Genomic DNA, 6,358 nt, shown 5'->3' on the forward strand with positions numbered 1-6,358 from the left:
CGATGAAGTACTACCTCTTGAACCGGAAAGTAGCGCAGCTCAGGAAGATTTTCCTGTGATGCCTGCACCGACTAGAGAGGAAGTTAATGATGATGATCAAGGTACTTTGGATCAACTTGCTACTGAACTTCGAAGGTCCACAAGGACACGTTCCACACCAGAATGGTATGGCAACCCTGTCCTGGAAATCATGTTGTTAGACAATGGTAAATCTTCGAACTATGAAGAAGCAATGGCAGGCCCAGATTCCAACAAATGGCTTGAAGCCATGCAATCCGAGATAGGATCCATGTATGAAAACAAAGTATGGACTTTGACAGACTTGCCCGATGATCGGTGAGCGATAGAGAATAAATGGATCTTTAAGAAGAAGACGGACGCGGATGGTAATGTTACCATCTATAAGGCTCGACTTGTCGCTAAGGGTTATCGACAAGTTCAAGAGGTTGACTATGATGAGACCTTCTCACCCGTAGCGAAGCTGAAGTCCGTCCAAATCATGTTAGCAATTGCCGCATACTATGATTATGAGATATGGCAAATGGACGTCAAAACGGCTTTCCTTAACGGCTTTCTTAAGGAAGAATTGTATATGATGCAGCCAGAAGGTTTTGTCGATCCTAAGAATGCTAACAAGGTATGCAAGCTCCAGCGCTCCATCTATGGGCTGGTGCAAGCATCTCGGAGTTGGAACATTCGCTTTAGTGAAATGATCAAAGCGTTTGGGTTTATGCAGACTTATGGAGAAGCCTGCGTTTACAAGAAAGTGAGTGGGAGCTCTGTGGCATTTCTCATATTATATGTGGATGACATACTTTTGATGGGAAATGATATAGAACTTTTGGACAGTATTAAGGCCTACTTGAATCAGTGTTTTTCAATGAAGGACCTTGGAGAAGCCGCTTACATATTAGCCATCAAGATCTATAGAGATAGATCGAGACGCCTCATAGGTCTTTCACAAAGCACATACCTTGATAAGATATTGAAGAAGTTCAATATGGATCAGTCCAAGAAGGGGTTCTTGCCTGTGTTGCAAGGTGTGAAATTAAGCTCAGCTCAATGTCCGACCACGACAGAAGATAGAGAAAAGATGAGTGTCGTCCCCTATGCCTCAGCCATAGGGTCTATCATGTATGCCATGATGTGTACCAGACCTGATGTGAACCTTGTCGTAAGTTTGGTAGGAAGGTACCAAAGTAATCCCGGCATGGAACACTGGACAGCGGTCAAGAACATCCCGAAGTACATTAAAAGGACTAAGGATATGTTTCTCATGTATGGAGGTGACGAGGAGCTCGTCGTAAAGGGTTACGTCGACGCTAGCTTCGACACAGATCTGGATGACTCTAAGTCACAAACCGGATACGTGTATATTTTGAATGGTGGGGCAGTAAGCTGGTGCAGTTGCAAGCGAAGCGTCGTGGCGGGATCTATATGTGAAGCGGAGTACATGGCTGCCTCGGGGGCAGCGCATGAAGCAATCTGGATGAAGGAGTTCATCACCGACCTAGGAGTCATACCCAATGCGTCGGGGCCGATCACTCTCTTCTGTGACAACACTGAAGCTATTGCCCTTGCCAAGGAGCCCAGGTTTCACAAGAAGACCAGGCACATCAAGCGTCGCTTCAACTCCATTCGTGAAAATGTTCAAGATGGAGACATAGATATTTGCAAAGTACATACGGATCTGAATGTCGCAGATCCGTTGACTAAACCTCTTCCGCGAGCAAAACATGATCAACACCAGAACTCTATGGGTGTTCGATTCATCACAATGTAACTAGATTATTGACTCTAGTGCAAGTGGGAGACTGTTGGAAATATGCCCTAGAGGCAATAATAAAATGATTATTATTATATTTCATTGTTCATGATAATTTTCTATTATTCATGCTATAATTGTGTTATCCGGAAATCATAATACATGTGTGAATACATAGACCATAACATGTCCCTAGTGAGCCTCTAGTTAACTAGCTCGTTGATCAAGATAGTCATGGTTTCCTGACTATGGACATTGGATGTCATTGATAACGGGATCACATCATTAGGAGAATGATGTGATGGACAAGACCCAATCCTAAGCATAGCACAAGATCGTGTAGTTCGTTTGCTAGAGCTTTTCCAATGTCAAGTATCATTTCCTCAGACCATGAGATCGTGTAACTCCCGGATGCCGTAGGAGTGCTTTGGGTGTACCAAATGTCACAACGTAACTGGATGACTATAAAGGTATACTACAGGTATCCCTGAAAGCATATGTTGGGTTGACACGGATCGAGACTGGGATTTGTCACTCCATATGACGGAGAGGTATCATTGGGCCCACTCGGTAATGCATCGTCATAATGAGCTCAATGTGACCAAATGTTTGGTCACGGGATCATGCATTACGGTACGAGTAAAGTGACTTGCCGGTAACGAGATTGAACGAGGTATTGGGATACCGACGATCGAATCTCGGGCAAGTAACGTGCCGATAGACAAAGGGAATTGAATACGGGATTGATTGAATCCTCGACATCGTGGTTCATCCGATGAGATCATCGAGGAGCATGTGGGAACCAACATGGGTATCCAGATCCCGCTATTGGTTATTGACCGGAGAGTCGTCTCGGTCATGTCTACGTGTCTCCCGAACCCGTAGGGTCTACACACTTAAGGTTCGGTGACACTAGGATTGTAGAGATATTAGTATGCGGTAATCCGACAGTTGTTCGGAGTCCCGGATGAGATCCCGGACGTCACGAGAAGTTCCGGAATGGTCTGGAGGTGAAGATTTATATATAGGAAGTCCAGTTTCGGCCATCGGGAAAGTTTCAGGGGTAATCGGTATTGTACCGGGACCACCAGAAGGGTCCCGGGGGTCCACCGGGTGGGGCCACCTATCCCGGAGGGCCCCATGGGCTGAAGTGGGAGGGGAACCAGCCCCTGGTGGGCTGGTGCGCCCCCATGGGCCTCCCCCTGCGCCTAGGGTTAGAAACCCTAGGGGTGGGGGCGCCCCACTTGGCTTGTGGGGCAAGTCCCCCTTGGCCGCCGCCCCCCCCCCTTGGAGATCCCATATCCTAGGGTCGGCGTCCCCCTAGGGGTCCTATATATAGTGGGGGGAGGGAGGGCAGCCGCACCAAGTACCTGGCCCCTCCCTCTCCCCTCGTAACACCTCTCTCTCTCTCGTTGGTGCTTGGCAAAGCCCTGCCGAGATCACCGCTGCTTCCACCACCACGCCGTCGTGCTGCTGGATCTCCATCAACCTCTCCTTCCCCTTGCTGGATCAAGAAGGAGGAGACGTCTTCCCAACCGTACGTGTGTTGAACGAGGAGGTGTCGTCCGTTCGGCACTCGGTCATCGGTGATTTGGATCATGACGAGTACGACTCCATCAACCCCATTCTCTTGAATGCTTCCGCTTGCGATCTACAAAGGTATGTAGATGCACTCCCCTCTCCCTCGTTGCTAGATGACTCCATAGATTGATCTTGGTGATGCGTAGAAAATTTTAAAAATTCTACGTTGTTCCCCAACATTTTTATCCTCATATCGACATATTAATTAACATGAGAACCTTCATTTTACATTGCCCGAACCTTGCACAACCATATGTTTGCACTCTTTAAATTGGACGGTGCGCTTTTTATATCATGCTCGTTACACCCGCGGTCCACTAGCCTGGTCGAGCAGCTCCCTCCGACGATCCATTGCCGCCCTCGACCATCCATATAGTCGTGACTTGCGACCTTGCTCTCTCTCTCTCTCTCTCTTGTGTGTGTGTGCGCGCGCATGCATCAGTATTGGATTGAGATTTAATCTATGTTTCTAGTTGTGACGAGTGTGTCAAATATACAATTGGAATCGAAATAGTATTTCCAAAGAACCGGCGTGCCACCCTCCCGGAACCGGATCAATTTTTGGACGTGTGTCGGGCTAGCGGCGATGACTTTTTATCGCTTAGACTCATCGAAGTCGTCTAATACAACATGGTGGTCACCATGAAGAACTGTCAAATATACAATTAGAACGGAAATAGTATTTCCAAAGAACCGATGTACCAGCCTCCCGGAACAGGGTCAATTTTTGGATGTGTCTCGGGCTAACGGCAATGGCTTTTAATCGCTCACACTCGTCGAAGCCGTCTGATACAACATGGTGGTCACCATGAAGAACTTTCAAATATACAATTGGAACCAAAATAGTATTTCCAAAGAACCGGCATGCCACCCTCCCGGAATCGGATCAATTTTTGGATGTGTGTCGGGCTAGCGGCGATGGCTTTTTATCGCTCACACTCATCAAAGTCGTCTCATACAACATGGTGGTCACCATGAAGAATTATCAAATATACAATTGGAACCGAAATAGTATTTTCAAAGAAACGGCATGCCACCCTCTCGGAAAAGGATCAATTTTTTGATATGTGTCGGCTAGTGGCGATGGCTTTTTATCGCTTACACTCATCGAAGTCCTCTGATACAACATGGTGGTGACCATGATGAACCGTCAAATATACAATTAGAACGAAAATAGTACTTCCAAAGAACCGGCGTGCCACCCTCCCGGAACCGAATCAATTTTTGGATGTGTGTCGGGCTAGCGGTGATGGCTTTTAATCGCTCACACTCGTCGAAGCCATACGATGCAACATGGTGGTCACCATGAAGAACTGTCAAATATACAATTGGAACCGAAAATTGTATTTCCAAAGAACCGGCGTGCCACCCTCCTGGAACTGGATCAGATTTTGAATGTGTGTCGGGCTAGCAATGATGGCTTTTTATCGCTCACACTCATCGAAGTCATCTGATAGAACATGCTAGTCACCATGAAGAACCGTCAAATATATGATTGGAATTGAAATAGTATTTCCAAAGAACCGGCGTGCCACCCTCCCGGAACCGAAACGATTTTTGGATGTGTGTCGGTCTTGCGGTGATAGCTTTTAATCCCTCACACTCGTCGAAGCCGTTCGATACAACATGGTGGTCACCATGAAGAACTGTCAAATATACAATTGGAACTGAAATAGTATTTCCAAAGAACCGACGTGCCACCCTCCCGAAACCTGATCAATTTTTGGATGTGTCAGGCTAGCGGCGATGGCTTTTTATCATTCACACTCATCGAAGTCGTCTGATACAATATGGTGGTCACCATGAAGAACTGTCAAATGTACAATTGGAACCGAAATAGTATTTTCAATGAATCGGGCATCAACACCTGCGAGTGTCATTTGCCAAAAGCGGCCGCTGCCTCGACCACCCTGCTGACACCTCGTCGTGCCCCCGCGACAGGCGGATCCAAACATCAACGCCTACGAGCGTCGTCGGCCGAAAGAGGCCGCTGCCTCGACCACCATCCGCTGACACCTTGGCGTGCCCCTGCGACCAACCGATCCGGTCATCAGCACGTGTGAGCGTCGTATGCCGAAAAAGATGCCGCCGCCTGGACCACTACCCACTGAGACCTCGTCGTGCCCCTGCGTCCGATGGATCCGGCCATCGGCACCTGCGACTGTGTCTGTCGAAAGATGTTGTGAAGCTCAAATATATCTTCATAGATTTGGCACTAGAGAAAGAGTAATTATGGACTGACAATAGTCAAGTTATACCCCTCACAGTGGTCTACTATCCTTATATGAACATACTGACATGGGAACCTTTATTTTACATTGCCCGAACCTTGCAAAACCTTATGTGGGCACTCTTTAAATTGGACGGCGCACTTTTATATTATGTTCGTTACACTCGTGGTCCACTAACCTCGTCGAGCAGCTCTCTCTAATGATATGTTGCCGACCTCGGCCATCCCTATAGTCGTGGTTCGTGACCTTGCTCTATTTCCCCGTCTTAGATCCCATCTTTTTCTCTCTCTCATGTGTGTGTGTGGGTTGGTAGTGGATTTCGATTTAATCCAGGTTCCAACAAGAGATGGAGTGAATCTCAAATATATGTCTATAGAGTTGGCATAAGAGGAAACAATAATTATGTCATTTTTTAGTGCTTGTAAGTTATACTCCTCATGATGGTCTACTATCCTCGTATCGTCATACTGACATGGGAACTTTTTTTTACATTGCCCGAACCTTGCACAACCTTATATGTGCACTCTTTAAATTGGATGGTGCACTTTTTATATCATGCACGTTGATACTGACATGGGAACTTTTTTTTACATTGCCCGAACCTTGCACAACCTTATATGTGCACTCTTTAAATTGGATGGTGCACTTTTTATATCATGCACGTTGCACCTCGGTCCACTAGCCTGGTCGAGCAGTTCCCTTAGAATATCCACTACTGCCCATGGCCAACCTTATAGTCATGACGTTTCTCTCTCTCTCTCTCTCTCTCTCTCTCTCTACA

The sequence above is a fragment of the Triticum dicoccoides genome, chromosome 1A (genome assembly GCF_002162155.2).
Source record: "Triticum dicoccoides isolate Atlit2015 ecotype Zavitan chromosome 1A, WEW_v2.0, whole genome shotgun sequence".
NCBI lineage: Eukaryota > Viridiplantae > Streptophyta > Magnoliopsida > Poales > Poaceae > Triticum > Triticum dicoccoides.